Raw genomic sequence first — 20,759 nt, forward strand, 5'->3', positions numbered from 1 at the left:
GAACATCCTCATGTGCTGACTCATCGGGTGTGGCTCCCTAGGCCTGGTCTTCTTTTGCTGACTCATCAGGTGTGGCAGTGTGTGGCAGGCAGGCTGAACCTGGTGAGCGTGGCTTCAGTAGCTCAGCTATATAAGCTGCTCCATCCTCAAGGCCAGTGCTTCGCGTTACTGTGCGATCGCGTGCAACGTGACACTCACCACTGCTTGGGCCATTTTACTTACCTGTGAAACCAGGCATTCTCCTGCATACACACATGCTTCCAGGAAACTGGTGCTTCATCGCTTCATCTGCAGACTCATCTCCTGACATCCAGAGATCTTGATCCTGTCCCCGTATCACCACACTCCGCACCCACAAATTCGAACCCTGTGAAGAAGAAGAAAGACAAGATTAGAACATCCGTCCTAGGGCTGCGCCGCATTTAAACCCTGCGCGCCCCTGAGTTAACAACTTGCCAGCTACTGTATCGCTGCAGCTTCGTTCCTCGTTCCCTCCGGCTGCGTCCTCGGGCTCCACAGCTTCTGCCGGGCCAGCAACATCACCTGCAAGGGAAGAACGCAAAAGAGCAAACATCAAAAGCGGAACGGAAAGCAATACAAGACAACAAACTTTACAATACAACAAAAACAGACAAGGAAAGACAAAGGCAAACAGAAACACTTACCTGAAGTATAGTGGCTTAGTCACACCAGGACTGGACTACCACATGCGAGGGACCAGTGAAGGAACTCGGTCCAGATCATACAAGCGCCCCTGCCAGAAGCAGCAGGATGGAGTGCTCGCCAAACTAATCAACAGGTGAGATTTCCAGGGACAGTGCATCCCATAGGTACCACAATTTGGGAGAAGGCTTCTGGAACTGGATCAGGCGCACACTCTGGCATACTCAAGCCCCCTATTCTCCATGCAAGAGCAGTTCCGAGCAGCACCACCTATTACCACCAGTCACCACATAAGCGCAGAGGGCAAAGTCGGACCGGAGCGACCTCACCCCGGGGAGGGCTGCAACTGTGCTCCACACGACCGTAGAGATCAGGTGAGCATAACACTTAGGCATGTCATTATTAGAACCTTCTAATGTCATTCTGTCCCCCTTTGATTCTGCATCTGAACTGCCTGAAGAGGTGTCCGGTGTACGGTTTCTGGAGGTCGGTTCTTGGTATTGGTTATATTTTTCTTGGAACATGTATACTCTTTCTTCATGATAGTCTCTCTCATCTCGATATAATTTGCTTAGTTTCCTTAGTTTGACTTTGTCTTGATAGTTTTTTAATATTTCATACATCTTCTCATAATTCTTCTCCTTTGAGTCTTCCAAGGACTTCATTTCAGTTTTCACCTTCTTAACGGTCTCAATCATCTCAACAGCTCTTTTGTGTTTACTCAAAGCATGTTCTATCAAAAGCTCTTTTTGTTGAAATTCGGAAAGATGAGAATTCTTAAACCGGGTATCAGTTCATTTTTAACATAATTTTCCAATGAAACTTTTTCCCAGTAGTTATATATCTCTTTATTTGAGATTCTCTCTAATTTCAGAAACTTGAACGTAGATCTTCCTTTCTGTTGCTCATATTAGTAAACACATGAGTCATGCTATACTTTGCAGAGAAGAGATTGGTGGTTTCTTCTTCTTTGTTTTCTAAATATTCAGCTATCTTGTATTTTTTCTTTTTCTTTTCTATCTACTTATGAATACTTTAATTCCTGTTGGGTCTGCCGTGCTACCAGTTATGTTAAAGTACATCAAAGTGAAGTGCTTTTATCTTTAGTAGTGGTTTGCTTGGCGACTCCTGTATAATTGTTCGATTGCATTGTCGGTTTGTTTTTGTCTATAACTCCAAGTCATTCACTGGTCTCTTTCTCGTCTCGTCCCAAAGGAATATAGCAGTGAAAAGCCAATACCGCTTGACCAAACATGAATTGAAAAATATTCCTGTAGACTGTGCCAAGCACTTTTCATCACCAAAGTTTAATTATAGTCACCAAGGTTTATTAGTGGTTAACTAAGTGCCCTTTCGATGACACGTGTTTCGGCATTTGCCTTTATCAAATCAGGGCATATTCATTTCTTCAAATTCACAAAAAGATACATAATTTATTCGTTTTTGTATAGCGCTCAGCAGCCCAAAGGCATTGTGGCACTTGTATTATTATTATATATATTACATTATATTATATTTATATATATATATATATATATATATTCAGTAAACAAAACATTGTTAAAGGGACGTTATGGTTAAGTTGCACAATTAAATCCTATGAAATTCACTAAAAAACACGTTGTTAACGGGACGTTATGGTTCGAAGTAAAAACAAAAAACCCTTGAAATTCGCCAGTTATGGTAAAATAAGCAACCATAACTTGCGCCACCACTGTGCACTGCTAACACTAACACCCAGGACATCAAAGATGACATCAGAAATGTCATTGCATGCCTCTCCATCCCAGAATCCCAGTCTGTAATACGCACTGCCTGCAGACTACTGCCATGTCCGCAGACATGTAGTGACGACTGTACATTTAAATAGTATTCCCCTTTTCCCCTTTAAGGTGGGCTCTGAAAAGAGCTGTTTTTTTTGCAGATGCCTGACAGACATTTTGTATTTTTGTATTTTGTATTTTTTGGGGGTTTTTTTCTTCTTAGTTTACTCCTACAATCATCACATAATCTTCTCTAAAGCAAGCCTTACATTCCAAAAGTACATGGCATTTCCCAAAAAAGATAAAGAAACACCATCTGCTTCAAAAGCATTACTAGAAACAATTTTCTTGTGGCTGCAGAAAAACATACCAGCTCTTAACATGAAAGCACGCATGCCGCAATTGATGGCACACCTACCAATACTTTGATCAGGACAAAAAACAGAACTGTTGTCCCATTTTGCTCTAGGGAGTAAACCAGAAAAAAATACTTTCGGAGTTGGAAAGATGTTAATGACTGCTTGAACCAACTGTTCCAAATCTCCCTACAAAGTAGGTGAACTCACATAGCCAAAATGGCAAGCACCATAGTGCAAAACTATCACATGGGGACTGGTCATCCTACGCATATCTCTTCAAACTTGGAGAATTGCAGCTACATTGCAATCAGTCGCAGCCCTCCATACCACCTCCACTCATCTGACATCGAAATTGTTTGCCACATGCCTACATTCTAAATAGTGCTGTAAACCATGGACAAAAATATCTCCTAGCACCAACACCCTGACAGTCTCCACCTCTGTCATCTTCACTACACCCACTCTCCTTCTACACAAATCAAAATGTCAACATCAGATTGGCTGATGCCTACAGTCCCCTAGGCATGCTGGATTTGCTGTATAACCCGTATGTGGCACGCCCTACCCGCAGACAAATGCAGTGTCCATGCGGCACATAACTCTTAGCGAGCCCTTCTACCCTTTCCACCGCACTTGCAAATCCATTCCCTCATTGGAAACAGCTAAGCAGTCACACAACCATCCACCAATCACATCCAAGACCTCTACATCTAACTCCGTCATCAGAGTTCCGAACTTCAAATGTACTGTTGATCACTCTGAATACAAGTCTCATATCATTGAAAAGCACCTACTACAAAAACTACTGTGCAAGTGTTGCAGATTTCTACTTACAGCTCCATGCATACGCACATGCATGATTCCAAAGTGCAGGTATGCATATTTTATTCAGAGTACATGTGCAACTCTTATGATTCCATTTAAACAAATTAATGCCACTAAATCTGCATAGCCAATACATACATACCAATGCTCCCGCTTTAAGCGCGAGACTTCCGATTTTTCATTGAAAAATCGCACTACTTCTTACTATGTCCCGCATAACCTATACATACGTACCAACCCTCCCGAATTACGCGCGAAACTCGATTTTCCATTAAAAAATGTCACAATTTTTTACTGTCTTCCGCCTAAATTTATGCTACTTCCAAAGCGATCGTATGAAAAAAATAAACATTCCTGATTACTGTGGTGACATCTCCATCTTGGGTGCTCCCGATTTTTCACATTCCTACTTATAATATGAAAGTATTCACATTTTTCCCATCTACTATAATGATCTATCACTTCCAAACCTGTACAACACAGCTGAAAAAAAACAAGGGCATTTCATGAACTGAAAATTGTACTCATTTGCAAAGCAGGTTCAACTAACATACTGCAAATAAAGGCTGTACATAGTGAAATGAAAGGCACGCATACACTGTGTTGAGATATCAAATGAGAATACTCCCACGAAAGCTGAAAAATGAACTTGTACATTAACATCACTGCTTTAAACACACACAATTACTAACATCTTCCTTTTACAATTGCAGTGAAGACCACTCTCCTGAAAATCAACAGCATCTACACTGAAAACAATATATCCAAAGAAACCTGGTCATTCTACAAAAAAAAGTAAGTCCAGTACTACCTTTATATTCTTACTGTTCCTCAAAGAGACTGTGTGGGTTATTTATGTAATTTGCGCACCAAAAAAAAAAATCGATTTCTGAACCATTCTGCCCACAAATCCCCATTTATTAAACAAAGATTAACAGGAAGAATGGCACACAAATCCCTGTGTTTTTAGAACACAAATAACATACACAGGCCTTAGAATGTTAGTACTACAAAACAAATAGCTGTTTTAATTTTATACCATTACGTTTACTATTAATGCTTCTCCTCACCACTAGCTCACTAGCTCACTTTCTACTTCTATCTGAAGCACAGTGTAGTAATATACAAACAGAAAAATAGCCTTCCCAACTCATTGTAACTGCCCAATGCACATTCACACACCACCATAAACATGTTCCCCAGCAAACTCATACACGCATGCACACAGCACACATACATTGTAAAACAGACCAACCCATACCTTCTTTTTTTTCAACAGACCCCAAAGAATGCCTACCAAAAAGCAAGTCCATAGAAAGGAATGCAGAAATAGAGCAAATGAAAATAAAAGTGTCCAAAGTAAGCATCCATCTCTGCCAGAGTTTGTACAAAACATTGAAACAAAACAGCTAATACAACATTTAGCGAAACAAAGGAAGCTTCAACTACAGAAACTTTGCCTCCTCTATCACAATGAGGCACGAAACAGAAAAAGCTTTACAAGAATTTGGTTGCCACTACTGCTAACAATGCTCCTATAAATCCTGATATACTAGCAAGAAACCATAGAAAGAAAAAGTATTTTAACAAAAATGTTCCGCCACAGAGTCCTTCAGAATCTAATAAGAAGAGGAGCAAAATCATCCTCAACCCTTAAAATCTACCGTAGAAAATGAATTCTACAAGCTCTCATAGACAGTGTAATCATTCTTAAAAGGAAGTTATTTATTTTAGTGTTAAATAGGATGAAACCACTAACAAAACTAAGTACTAAACTACAAAAGAAACTTCTCAATAAACAGAATGTCAACAAAAATAACTTCTTAAATATTTGTGGAGGTGAATGGAGTCACACAACGACCATAGAACCATATTTTGATGAAGAAGCATACAAGCAAAATCAAACAACCACAATTGCCATCCATAGCAGTAGATAAGGATATGAAAAAATCAATAATACCATCATGGAACAAGAAACACTGCTTACAAAAGTATCCGCAGAAAACTCAGAGTTACCTCTCCATTCGACTGAACCAGACCGTCCAGTATACAAATGGCTGTGCACGTGAATTTGTGACATTCCTAACAAATCTTTCAAATCTTTACGCCAGTTCCTTAATCAGTATTTGAAAGGTAAAGACAAAATGAAAATGAAATTGCTGCAAAATATGGATACCTCTCCAGTCCACAAATACACAGGACTACAAGGACATTCATTAGCCTGCATTTCAGGACCTATTTGCAAAGGCACCTTCCATGATATCAAAATGATATCAACACATCATTCAAATGTAAGAAATCTAGTGCATAAACTGTACTATGCTAAAAGTCCAGCTTTAGAATTAGCCAATTTAAATAACACTCTTCTGCATGGTACACCCAAATACCTACAAGAAGAAATCGACCGTATCCAGGGAAAATATTACAAAATGCAATAGTTTTAAAACAGACTAGCAACAATTTTGCACATGGCAACCTTCTATTACACACATACAAAAAAGAAATACTAAAATTTAAAAGTACATCCACTGAAGTACTAAACCATGTGTGTGTGTGTGTGTGTTGCTGCAGAACTTTTTACAAAAGTAACACAAAAAATATAGACGTAAAATACAAAATAGAAGACATTGAAGATTCCAAATGGTTTGAATTAGCTCTCTACCTTTCAGCAGAAAACAAATACTAAATAAGTGAACCCCTAATATGTTGCAGTTACTGCACTACAAAATTTGACAACAACCAAACTCCTTCACGTGCTATCACAAATAATTTGGAATCATTCCCACTACCAAAACCACTGCAACAACTCAATTTGTATGAGAGCATCATAATTCAAACAGTACATTTCAAGCAATAATATGCCTTCAACCAAAAACAGCAAAATTTCCTCCCTCTGAATTGGTTATAGGCATTCATGGCAAAGTAGTTTATTTGCCATTAGATCTGACAGAAAATGTGCACACTCTAGGAGTGTAACGTCCAATAGAGCATACTTTAATTGTCTTAGTAAATGGTGTACCAACAAAAGACAAAGAAATTTGGCAACAACTCGTGGACTTACATAAAGTTAGACAAGCCTTGCAATATCTGAAAGACAATAATGAATACTACAAAGAAATAAATATTCAAGAAAGCTTAAGGGAAACAACTGAAATAATTCATGAGTCATCAGAAACTGGTAAATTTGAACTTCTGCATCCTGCTGCAGTATCCACTCTTTTGGACCATTATACAATTCATCCATTGCACTCTAATGAGAGCATAGATGATGCAATAGAAACTTACCAAATGCAACAAACCAAAGGGTCACCAATGAGCATATGGGAAAAAAGTATCGAAGCACGTGCTTTTCCACTGCTATTTCCTACTGGCAAAGGAGGAAGATACGATGATAGACCCACTCAGATAACAGCATCAGTATACCGCTCATTACGCATGTATTCTGAAGATCCCAGATTTAGACAAAATGTGGAATACATATTCCACCTACTCTTTGAAAGTGAACTAACAACCCTATGTTACAGAGTTGCACACATATTGAAATCTGTAACCCACTTTCAAAATATGTCAGCTACGCAATTAATACAAAAAGTGCAAGTAAAAGATGAGGTTTTACAATCGAGCATAAGAAATCTGTTTGCAAACATGCGTGGTAAGAAAGAATACTGGTTCCGATGGCACGGAGATGTACGTTGTATGATCAGAAACCTTGGACCACCCACTTGGTTTGTTTCATTAAGTTGTGCAGAATATGTATGGGGAGATTTACATGATTTCCTACGCATATCAAACAACAAAAAAAGCAACATAGATATACTAACACCTGGAGAACTTTGCTCTCTAGATCCTGTTAATGTTTCAAGATATTTCCACCATCGTTTCATTGCTATGCTACACTTTATTTGTAATAAAACTGTTCCTCCCCTCGGAGAAGTGCAACACTTCTTTTGGAGAAAAGAATACCAAGCCAGATGAGCACCACATATCCACCTGCTTTTATGGATTAAAGATGCACCTAAATGTGGTCAGGACAGTGATGCCACTGTTTTGCAGTACATCCAAAAATATATCACTTGTGAAATCCCTTCACAAAGGACACATAGTGACCTTCATGAACATTTTGTACAATTTCAAAGACACAAATGTGACAAATATTGTCATCGCAATTACAAAAGCAAAGGGAAATACTACTCCAAATGCTGCTTTGGTTTCCCTAGACCAGTTAATTAAACAGGTGAAGTGAACAACTTCATGTCTTCAGTTCGACATAGTGTTAAAGGTAAATCACCTAAGAACACGTATTACATTAAAAGAACAGAAGAATCAAAATATATCAATGATGACAATGCAATCATTGCCCTCTTATGGAATGCAAACATAGATGTGCAGTACATTGCAGACAATTCCACTGCAGTTGCACGATATTTTACAGCCTACTTAACAAAAGCAGAAAAAACAGAGCCTCAAGACCTCTGGAATGACCTATCATCAGACAAAACACTATCTCAGAAATTGTACAGCTTAGGCATAAAAATGTTCTCTCATAGAGAATGTGGTGCCTATGAAGCTGCAGATCGTTTAGCTGGTACTGCTTTGTATGGAAAATCTGAAAATATAGTATGGCTAAGTCTTGGTCCTGCTAAATATAGAAAAAGAGTTCTCAGATCATATGAGGACATAGAAACAATTGCCAAAAATGATCCCAACAGCCAAGTCATTTTAAAAAAACAATTTACTAGACACATACTACCCGAACAGGAGTACCACTTTGGAAACCATGTGTCTATACTACATAGCCCAAAACTTTGCATACAAAAATAATATAAAACCCAATGAAAGCAAAGGTGACAGATTGTGAAGGCATCTTAGTGAAACTTAGCAAATGAAGCTTAATTAATCATGTCAAATTGTCATTAAAAACTCCTCAACAGAAAGAACTATATTACATGTCCCTGCTACAACTTTATAAACCATGGAGAAAAGAAGAATATATACTAGATAACTATGACTGCTATGAAGATGCTTTCAAAGCAAATGAAACTGCTATCACCGATGTGAACTTTACGCAGTACAAAACAATGTTGCACAATGAAGAGCAACACGAAGAGGAACTCCAGGCCCAACTAGATAAGGACACTTCCGACAGTAGTCAACCTTCTGTAACAGGAAGTCAAGAACCACTAGGACAGCCACTAATAGCAAATGAGGCAGAATTAGCTATGACAGAAGTGGAAAACACCATCTGTCAGTATGAAGAAGATATAGAAGACTTAACTGTACTACAATCAAAACTTAACAAATATCAGCGCACAATTTTTGAAGAAGTAACAAAAGGAATTGCATATGGCGTACCACATGAAAATAAAGAATGTACCTGTCAAAATTGCAAACATATACTGCTGGACGTCAGTGGTGAATCTGGTTCAGGAAAAACATTCTTAATCAAAATCATCAGCAAGTTCCTTCAACAATTGACAAACAACAATCTATGTGCTGTTGTAACTGTCCCCACAGATTTAGCTACCTACAACATAGGCGGTGTCACTTTACACTGATTACTACTCCTTCCAGTAGAACACCAAAACAAATTAGACTATTACAAACTTTCTGCAGAAGCTGCAATGGAACTACGCAGTGTATTAAAACAAATGAAAATGCTACTAATAGATGAAGTGAGCATGGTATCCAACCTAATGTTGGCTTTGATTCACCGCAGATGGCAAGAAGTACTTAAACCAAACTATGAAGAACTCATTGCAGGAAAACATATTATCATTTTCGGAGATCTTCTACAATTGACACCAGTGAAAGGTGAACCTATTTTTAAAACCTTAGGACACAAACTCTGCCGTAAAACTGTTGGCAGCATAGGAAATGTCAACCTTTGGCAACATTTCCAATGCAGAGAATTAACAGAAAACATGTGTCAATCTGCAGACCTCACTTACGCCATCATTTTAAAAAGTATTAGAATTGGTGTACTATCTCAAGAAGCACAAGCAATATTGAAAAACCGGCACATCCATGCACTTTATGGCGATAACGGATGTGCTACTGATGTTATGGAACAATTAGCGCACAAAAATGTCAATTGTATGGCCTTAGTGCCAACTCTTGCAAGCTGTTTCAAATTCAATGAAACAATGTTAAAAAACGAAATGCAACCAATAATTGAAATTTGCTCCACAGACAAACTGGACGTACATGGTATGACACTACCCATGTGTCAGCAAGCCACAACAAGACTAAATACCTTAGAAAATTCAATCTCTAACTCAGCTGGGTTGGAAAAAATATTAAAATTATCCTTAAATTGTAGAGTAATGCTTAAACGTAACCTTGACATGGAGCAAGGACTAGTTAATGTGGCACTGGGTATAGTTGTTGGCTTTCAAACATACCCACGTGACAACAACATTCAGTTTGTCAATATTCTCTTTGACAAACTTTCGGAAGTAAAAAGGATAGGGCGCTCAACAGCTCGATTCCTTCTCTTCAAAGACATGTATGTACGTAGAGAACAATTTTCTCTAACTCTTGCATTTGCAGTCACCATTCATAAATCCCAAGGTTTTACCCTAGACAAAGCATTGATAGATATTGGAAACACAGTCTTTAAAGAAGGCATGAGCTGCGTAGGACTACCACGCTTACGTACACTTGACAGTCTATTTCTAATCATTTTAGAATACAATAGACTGTGTTCACTGTACACCCTCCATCGGAAATCATATCCTGATCCAGAAAAAGGAAAACGTTGTAAAAGAAAACTAATTCAAACAGAAATGCAACAGGATCTGACTGCAAATCCTTCAAAGAAAACAAGAGAATCTAATACTTCATCAATTACCACAAGCAAAGAAGAACCTATTGGGGAAAGTAAATCAAGTACTTCTTCAATAAAGGAACAGAAACTCTGAAAAAATCAATTGTACACAGAACTGTCTGGTCCATTCAAATTTTCAAATGAAACTGGTGTAAGTTGCAACGCAAATGTAGCAATGAATATTCTACTTCAATTGCCACCAATTGTTAACAACATTTACTTACACATTACAGACCAATTGTGTTTGCAAATGTTAGTCCTTCATAGAAACGCAACAAACAATCCTGACAACACGTATAGTGTTCACGGAATAAGACAAGAATTGGACTACTGTGCTGGAATGGTGAGATTCACTATAAACTCACTAGAAGGTCCACAATAATTTCTAATGTACTTACTGCAAGTACTCGGAAACAAAAACATACCATAAATGCAATCTTCCAGATTTCATACATGTGGAAACATACATGCACTCTCTGTAAAAATGTGACACAAGAACAAATCCCTAATGAGCGATTTGTGTATGTATCCATACCTAATTGTGAATCCATTCCATTTCAGCAACTTCTACAAAATGCGAACCATGGCAGATTATGTACTATCTGCAATTCAGATTATCGCTCCACTTTACTGATACAAACGCATTGTAACTACATAATACTAATGCTTCTACATTACAATGCAGATGGTACCAAAAACAACTGCAAGCTGACTGGATTCACACACGGTCAAGTGTCACTTGGTAAGAAAACCTTAAAAAACAGCCACAGCCAATGCAGGTCACTACACTGCATATATTAAAAAGAAATGTGGATGGTTTGAATGTAATGATAGTAGCATTACTCTAAAACAGAGATTACCAGCAAATCTTACAAACGCATATTTAATCTTCCTAAAGCCAAAATTGTATAACTAATGTGTACTTCAACATTAAAAAAAAATCTATTAAAAGACTATAAACAGTTAGAATATGGCAACAGGTATCTAACTGTTTCAAAAATCTGCAACAAGCCAACATACAGAATATTAATCAGAACCAACAAGTGAACCCTCAAAGGAAACAAAGAAATAGTTTGTAGCATATCAAAGAAAGGTTTTTTTTAATCCGACAAGGATTTTTTTTTCCCCCAGACACAATGATTTGAAAAACAAACACAGAAACTGAGCAAAATGCACAGTACACTGGTTTGTAAACTAAATATGAAGGTATAAAGCTAAAATGTCTATTATACAATGTAATAAGTCTTTATAAAATACAAACACTAACATGCTCTTTTCTTTTATCCCAGAAATTGAAAATTAATTTTTCCTCCAAGTACTAAAGTCATGTAAGAAATATATTGAATCTCAATGAACTAAATAGTAAGTATAATTTCACACATTTCATACATTATTGAATCTATATGTCTGATAGGGTGCAATGGCTGTAGGCAGGGCCTAGAGTCTTGGATGTATAACCTACGCCCTACACCCTGCAGCCATGCAACCAAGACTGTAGGTCTTACCCACAACCAACGCAGCATATCAAAACCATGGTGGCTTATAACTTCACTGCTTATAAATCTGGTCTCCAGGTGCATGGCCTGTGGCCATGCACCTAAGACTCTAGGTCGTGCACACAACCACCGCACACCATCACACCCATGCTGACTTATAACTTCAGTGCTTATAACTTCAGTCTTGGGTGCAGAGTCCCCTTTGAATGTCTCAATGAGTTTCTTCTAAAATCTAAACATAATTTTAGGAGGGAATGATTGTTATCAATGCTTGGTGATAACACCTTGTCTTCGTCCATAAGCAGGGGGCACATGGCCGTTTCGCTTGTCATTAACTTAGCTAACGCAGGCAGGCTGGCTTATTCAGATACAATGGTAGCCGGCGTCCCATAGTAATCCATAATTTTGTTCAACAGAATGGCGTTAGGAGTTGATTTCATTGCACATGAAGCATCGTTCAAAGAAGTTGTTTTCGTCAAGGGGCTACGTGCGCGTTCCCAGCAACAGAGCTGCGCAGGGTTGGCTTCATATTTGTATGCAATTGTGCATTCAAAGTAAAGACAGTAGAAACATAGTACTCACAAGGTCTTCTAATGGTCGTGTGTCATACATGCAGTCCTAGTCAGCCCCAGCCAACCAAAGCAAACCATTCCTCTCCAATCTGCAGGTTGTATGTTTGAATCCTGGCAGTTCTGATCCTGTCTTTTTACCTTCCTTTAAGAGTTCTGTTTCAGACCTACCTACCGATCAACTAGATGTGCGGAAACCAAGGAGGGCACCACACAAGTCACATCAGTGTTGCATGGTGTAAACTCATGACAGTTAAGCAGGCATTGTTTTAAACTATTCACAAATCTGTTTTGTGTTAAGGGAACAATATGTATCGGCCTCTGCCTTGGTTTTATTGGCTACTAAATACTGCAAGCGCCTGAACAAAAATCTGGGCAGCAGTATCATGCCCATTGACAATGAAATACAAAACATGTCATTGCTTTTCTGAGTGCTTGAACACCCGTATAAAGACAACCTTCAATCTTCCATTCCAAATGTAATGTGCATGAAGAGGGAAAGTTAACCAATCTGTGATTGAACATTTTGGTTAAGTGAAGATAGTTTTCAATGGTATGTGTTAACTACTACTTTTCTTGAATGTTATGTCGAAAAATGTGGTTTCCTTCACAGAGATTAGTCAACCCAATTATTTCAGCACTACAATGCACAATGTAAATTGTAGTCTGGTTTATCGTGTTCATAAAATGAATTTTTTGTGCTATCACAGTTTGCATATTTTGCTGTCACTGATTATAGTTCACAGGGGGTGGAGATCATTTTGCATTTGCCAACTATGTTTTGTTTCTTTTTACAAAAATGCAAAATGGTTTGTCATGCATAAAGTTTTGCACACATCTTTCCATTGTACTGCTTCTCAAAATGAGACATTTGCTAATTGTTCCCTCTATTGGGCTTACGTTTGCTTATGACTCACTTTACATAATCATTGCTGAAGACGTTTGCATTGAAGGAATAATGACTACATTATAATGGGACCAATCAGGAGCATGGACACTGTAACGGTTGTTTTTTTTGTCATGTAACTCTTGTTTTATTTGATATGGCTTGTGGTCAAGGCTTTGTCCGTTATCTTCAAGGATGATCTGTTCTGATGACTTTTGTCTTTTTAGTGTCCTTGTTGTTTTGGATGGTTCTAGAGTGATTAGTTCCAGGTTGGTTTTAGGATTCAGACATTTTGAATGGGCCCCAGTCCTTGTACCTTTATTTGCTTTATATAAGGCTACCCTTTTCAACCCATGGTGTAGAGGTATCACTCAGTCACCACCTGCGTTCTCTATTGAGGTTCATTTCCAGGAATTATCATTGATCCTGTTGTTAGGCTTTCGCAACTGGCAGGTCCACTATATTCTAAATTAAAGTTGACCTATCTTGCTGGGGATGTTATCATGAGTAACTAACCACTAGGATCGTCATTGTCTGAAGTTTGCTTTGTCCAATTTCTTCAAAGGCACTTCTCTTGTTGATGTCAGTCAGTTCTCCAAAGTCTCCATCCCTGGATGGCTATGGGGTTTACTGCAGAGTTTTACAGTATTTCTTACTTTAAGACAGGTTCAGCTTGCACGGTTCACTCATTCCGTTTTATAATACATCCCATAACAGATGAATCTTTGAGGATTCTCCTGATGTGATGCCCCTACTAGCAATGTCAGAGCATTTTAGTGCTAAGCAGGTTGCGGTGTGTTCTGGCATTATATGTGGTCTCATTCTACTGCTATCTAACAGTTGTTGTTTGAATTTTTCCCATGGAACAGGTCCTTGATATGATATGATGTGATTGTTTATTCATATAGCGCCTATACATAATGTGTTTCAAAGCGCTTCAAGGCAATGGAGGGAACAAGGGAAAATACAATGACATTCTTACAGGCCATGAACAGTAAGGATGTGAAATTATCGTTCTCGGTCTGATGACATTTCAGATAGTGCAAGAACTAAGACACCAATAAGGAAAGGAGTGGGAGAGTGGGAAGGAAAAGGAAACAGACAAGCGACTACCGTACTAGGCCTGACGACATTTCTGGTAGAGTTGGAGAAAAACAAAAGGTGAGGGAGAGGGGTGCAGAAAGGGAGGGTAGGAATAGAACAAGCAACTATCGTACTAGGCCTGACAACATTTCAGATAGTGCTGGGTGGGAGGGGAGGGGGGACAGTAAGGGGAGGTGGGAGGAGACAGACAAGGTTGCTATCACACTAGGTCCAGGGACAATTCTGATAGAGTAAGTGCACAGAGGAAAGTGAGGGGAGGCGATAGGAGAAGGGAGAAGGGGAGAGGAGGAGACAACAGAGAGTAAGCGGTCAAAAAGAGTGGAGAAGAACCTTGATATTACCATCCCTGCTCATCGAGGGGTTGCTCGGGCATCCTTTGAGTTACAATGTTATGTTGTGTGTCTTTTGTGATGCATACACCAAAATCACTGTAGTGGTCTTAAAGCACTGAACCTTCTCTGAGTAGAAGTGAATTGTGACCATGCCCAGGGTGGAGAAAATAAACATGGTCTGTGGGGTGAAAAGGAAGTGGAGAATGGTAACCAGTTGCCATTTTCAGTGCCAGGGTTAGCAAACCAAATACCCCAGCTTACTTGTTCAATTTAGGAGATCTTCTCAAAACTCAGATGTCTAGGAAATCAGTTTGAGATTTTTGGGTATATAGCCTATCATCCAAAAGACCAATCTCCACATTTTCTAGGACATTTATTGTTTAACAGACACGTTCCATAGGGTGTTTTCTTTGAGGTGTGCTGGTTGTACAAAGGAGTAGCAAGGAAAATTCAAAGATGTATTAGATGCACTCTATTGTCTCGGGAGGATAGCTCCGGGGGCAACACACTTGCCTTAGAAACAAGACGATGCAGTGAAAAACATGGTTGATTCCCAGATTCGTGCTTAGAAACCTCTGGGAATTAAGCGCGTTATAAATAACCATTTATTATTGTCTGCACACTGACGTACATAGGTGTACACTCTAGGACTGTCTCAGTTGGGCTTTTGGAGAGGGCTGGCACTCTTTCTCTTAGATGCATTTTAGTCACGACAGAAACTGCCAGAGGCTGGTGGCTTCCCTGGAGACCCAGGAAGGGATCTTGGTTGTTTCCTACACTCCCAAGACACAATTCACATATTCAGAGATATTAACTTAGTGTCACAGGGATACTGTTTTATCTTATGATACGTTATGCAGCTATCACATCATGATTAAAAACAAGGACTGCATGTGCTTGTCTTGGTTATTTCTGGAAGCATTATGGCTTCATGCATCCTCATAGAGTAATAACTGTGACAGGGAAGATTGATGAGGAAGTAGTAGCTTGATTACCTAGCAGTAAAATACATTACTACAAGTCAATTTCTTCCTCATCACAGCCCTTGACATCCATTCCTCCCAAGATTCATTGTGGTTTTGCACCTCTTGGTAATCAAACAGGAAGTCTCAGTGAGTCAGAGGTACTTTTATACCCAACCTAGGGGAGGAGTTGACAAAAAAGGGGAAGATCATGTATTATTTGTAGGTGGCTTCTGAAGCCAATGTTTCGCCGATGAGGACTCATCTCAAACAGTTAGGACTGTGACAATGAAGACCTGAACCTGAGGTAATGACGATTAACAGTAAGTAAAAAGACCACTACTCTCTGGCAGCAGCATGTACCATTTGCTATGATTTCCAAACTCATTTCTAGTCTAATTAAACTCTTCGGCCATCTTAGATGTGCTCATTCAGATGCCAACCCCCCGTTAGGGGATATTTTTAAAAGTGCATCCCGAATTCACAAAGAGGATGCAGTTTTTAAATGTGCAGAAATGAGGGTCATCCACCTGCGCCTGTTGGAAACAGATGCCGAGAGAGGTGCAAATCATCTTGGGGTCATTTCTGACCCTGTCACCTCTTTTTATTTTTATGTGTGATGGCCACAGTTTAAACCAAGGCTGTCACAAAAGAAATTCCATCCCCCAAATGGGGATGGAAATTCTTTGTTTCCAGTCATTTCCCAGAGAGAAGCACTTTAAGGGCCTGTCTCTATGAAATTCGCTAATTTATGCAAGGGGGCTGGAAAGTGCATTTTTTGCGGCACTGTTTTGCCGATCCGGAAATTCACAGTTCACCTTTGAGAATGAGATGATCTCTGAATTTCAGCAATGAGCGCATATGAAAAAAGAGCATCTTCTGTGCTTTTTTCATTTGCACTAATATTTGAGGATCTGGCTTTTTGTATTCATATGCCAAACGGCCTTCACATCAAATAGAAAGGGTAGTGGGTGCAGAAAACAGGCCAGAAAACTATAAACAGTAAGTGAAACAACCCACATACAGTTTCATGGTTCTTAGCTTGCCAAAAATAATAGGGTATAAGAAGAGGGGGGCTGTGAAGAGGAAGTTCTTACAGACCCTATGTCACTGATGACTAAGGGAGAGATCCTGTCGTTTCTGTGGAGAGATGTTCAAGTTCTCTGACACAGGCACTAAGAGAACTAGAAAACATTGGAAATAAAAATAGATAAAGAATAATATCTTAAGCTAAAACCAATACATTGGGATCACTTTTAAGGGAAACTTTAATGACTAGAAATGTCTCCTATTATGATGTTAGCCAATTAAATTACATTTTTAGGATAAAGGTCTATTGAAGACAATGGCCAATTGATAGACTTGAATAGAGGAGTAACAATATATGCAATGGTAAAGTGCAGAAAATTATCTTTCCAAACTAAATAATATAAAAAAAGTTGATCAATATTTAGATAAAGATTTATTAGGGATATTTCTCAGAATTACCTAATAAAGAACACTAAAAATAATAATGGATTACTTTTTTGGAGAGTAACTATAAAGAGTGTGCAAGTTTCCTAGATTCCAAGTCGTGTTCTATAGCAGCAGTCACAATATTGTGCGGTTTCTCCAAACCCACAACAAATTTAAATCATTCAAAGTTATATTGTGAATCTTCGCAATGACCCTAGAATTTCAAATGCTGTAATACATTCATATTTAAATAAGTGTCCCAATAGTCCAATTTCTAATATCAATGAACACAGAGAATTTATTGGTGAAACCAACAAATCTTCAGCCAAAACGTGTTTCGACCGCTGGTCGTCCTCAGGGCTATAGATTCCTAAATTACATCTCCTTCAGATATTTAATTGATCACTTTGTCCTTGGTATGATTCCAATTGCGATTTTTAGCTTGTTCAGAAATTTCAAGCTGATAACCATTCTTCCTATATAGTCTTAAAATCTCTGTTCTATTTTTTGGGTTGTGTATTCACAATCTTCTATTTTCATCTGCCCAATGCGTAAAGAAAACTAGCACCCATCCCATGTGGCCATGTGGCACCACAAGATCGTACACAGGATTTATCCCAAAAATAGAATTTTCTACATGACAGGTATTTCACCTAATTATATCCATGGCCTATAGTGGGTACTAGTTTTCTTTACTGGGTGTACTTTGTACACAGTGTTACCAGCACTTTAACAGGATACCAGCAAACTTGTAATGAGCCCCTGTGGCATGGATGATACTCACTACTGAAACATTCTTCACTTGCATGTCAATGTGAACTCTATCAACTCTGTCCTCAACACACATATGTGGTGAGAAATTACATAATAGTTTACTTTGTGTTTCTTTGGTCAGTGAGGAGGTTTTCTCAACACACAGTCATTTTTGCAGAATGTTGAGCTGTTGTGCTTGGTTTCAAGAGTGTGAAGGGCATCCCTTATTATTAGGAATCAAAGAGATGAGCCTTTTCTGTTATGCAATGTAACATAATGTGGTCTCATATATTATCAGCTCTGGAATCTGCATGATCTTCTAGTGGTTTATGTTCTGTGACACAAGGGGGTGGGGAATGTGTTGAGCGCCACTTTGTTTCCTTGGTGAAACTCACTTTTTAGCTACGATCATGGGGCAAGCCATCGACAGACATAACTTTGGTGAACAGCCCACATGTGAATAGTCACAGTGCCACAAATATGGTTTGTTAAATTGACCACAAATTGACAAATGTTCATCTGTAGACAGTTTCCTGACTTAGGACATGGGTTCTTTCCAACAGAGCGTGTCACTGCTCTTCCATCTCCTCCAAATGTGATCTTCCAAATTAACATTCTCTTGGACTGCACACTTGTGGGGAGCATCTCAGCCATTCTACATAAACTTGCACAAGTTCTGCAGGCCAGAAATACTTCTTGCTGTACCATTACCGTAATGACCCTTAGTCTTTTTGCACATGTTTACTGAACAGTATATAGGCATCAAGCATTATGCCAATGACCCTCTGTTGTCTGTTCCTGTTGATGATGTGTCTGTTTAATGGGTCTGGGTCATACAAGAGGATGTTCCCAGGTTTCTCTGCTTTAAAGAGTGTACCTCCCCTTCCCAGAAGGCTTTAAACATGGGTCACTGATGAACTGCAAATTTTGGGCTGGTTGGTTTTCTTTCTGCTGCCCGTGCTTTTTCTCCAATTGATGTTGCAAGAGCTGGAGTGAAGCATCCTGCATAATAGCACAGTATCTCCTTGCACTACCCCGAGAAATGCAAATCAAAATCACCAATTTTTATTTCAAAAACTGTGTCCACAAAGAAAGGTAGAAAGTACTCAATTTTACCTTTATGAATCAACTATGACACAATATGATCGTTTATTTGTATAGCGCCTATATACAATGTGTTTCAAAGCACTTCATGGCAAGGGAGGGAACGCGAGAAAAATACAAACAGTGAGCATTCTTACACGGCTTTGAACAATAAGAATGTGAAATGTACTATCGTACTCAGCCTGGCGACATTTCAGATAGTGCAAGAGCTAAAATACAGATAAGGGAGGGCAGAGGTGGGTGGGAAGAGAAAGGAAACAGACAAGCGTCTAACGTACTAGGCCTGACGACATTTCTGATAGAGCCGGAGGATTACAAGAGGAGAGTGGGAGACAAACAAAGTAGCTATCATACTATGTCCAAGGACAATTCTGATAGAGTAAGAGCATAGAGTAAAGAAGTGAAAGGGGGATAGGAAAGAGGGAAAAGGCAGAAGGGGAGAAGAGGAGAGAATAGAATGAGTAGTTAGAAAGAGTGGAGAGGCAAGTGGGGAGAGACTAATTCAGTTTCAGAGTCGATAACACATGAAGATGCAGGGAACAGTAAATGCAAGACAGGATTCAGGATGGAAATGGCACAGCATAATACAAGAGTCAAAAGAGTCCACAAAGTCAAAACCAAGCATTTGCAACAACACGCAGATGGGAGAGAAATAGTGTATCACAACAAAACTCCTGCAATGGTATGGCTATAGGGGGGGCAGAGGAAGAGGGCTAAGAGGGATGGGAAGGCAGGATAGACAGCACTAAGCCAAGGCAGGAAGCACAAGCAAACAAGAAGGGGGACCATGGGAACACCACACAACATCACAGCATGCTTACCTGCTGTCTGAGCAGGGGTTCAGGGCCTGGGTCCTGGGTCCTCCTGGTTCGAACAGGTCCAAACAGGAATTTCCCTTTTCTTCATCTGCCCTTCGCTTCAGACGCCTGGGCAAGCGACGCCCTTGATTTAAGAGTTAAGAGAAGGAAGGAAGAAGCAGGCTAGGAAGGTGGTTGGTGCTTAGGCCAGTTGACCTAGACCCAATTGCACCTGCTCCCCATCTGCAAAGGATGAGAGGCTAGAGGGCTCTTTAAGTGGGGGAAAAGAGCAGTAACCAGGAAGGCACCAGGTGGGCGGGGCTTGCTAAGTGGTGAAAAAAGAGGCAACCAAGAAGGCACCGGGTGGGCGGGCTTAGGCCAAGTGACCTAGACCCACTTGCACTTGCTCCCCATCCCCAACTATACATGGATCGCCATACAAGGTTGAAAGTAGGTTCTTCACCAGCTGTGCTCCATACTGCATTATCTGCCAAGGAATAAACCCTAGCCCTGTTGATTCCAGGGAGGTGGCGACACACCATTCAGTTTTTGTATGACTTGTGAAGGTCAGACATGTGCCCATGGGTGACACATAGGTAGGAGAGTGGGAGAAGCCACATATCACTGGGGCCAGCTTGTGGGAGAGTCAAATCCACCTCTTTGTGCTGAAAGGATCAGCAACGATTCGCAGAGGCAGTAGACACATAGTTGAACTCATTTAGAACTTGATGCCTGCACCCAAACATGCGAGAGGAAAGGGAAGAAAGCACCCTGCATGTGTTGTTTCCAGTCCTGAAACTGCACTTGCTTTGTGCACTGGATAGGCCAGATGTGCATGTGGTGCATTTAGGGAATCATCTAAATC

This window comes from Ambystoma mexicanum, chromosome 5p (genome assembly GCF_040938575.1).
Source record: "Ambystoma mexicanum isolate Mex_15411 chromosome 5p, UKY_AmexF1_1, whole genome shotgun sequence".
Taxonomy (NCBI): Eukaryota; Metazoa; Chordata; class Amphibia; order Caudata; family Ambystomatidae; genus Ambystoma; species Ambystoma mexicanum.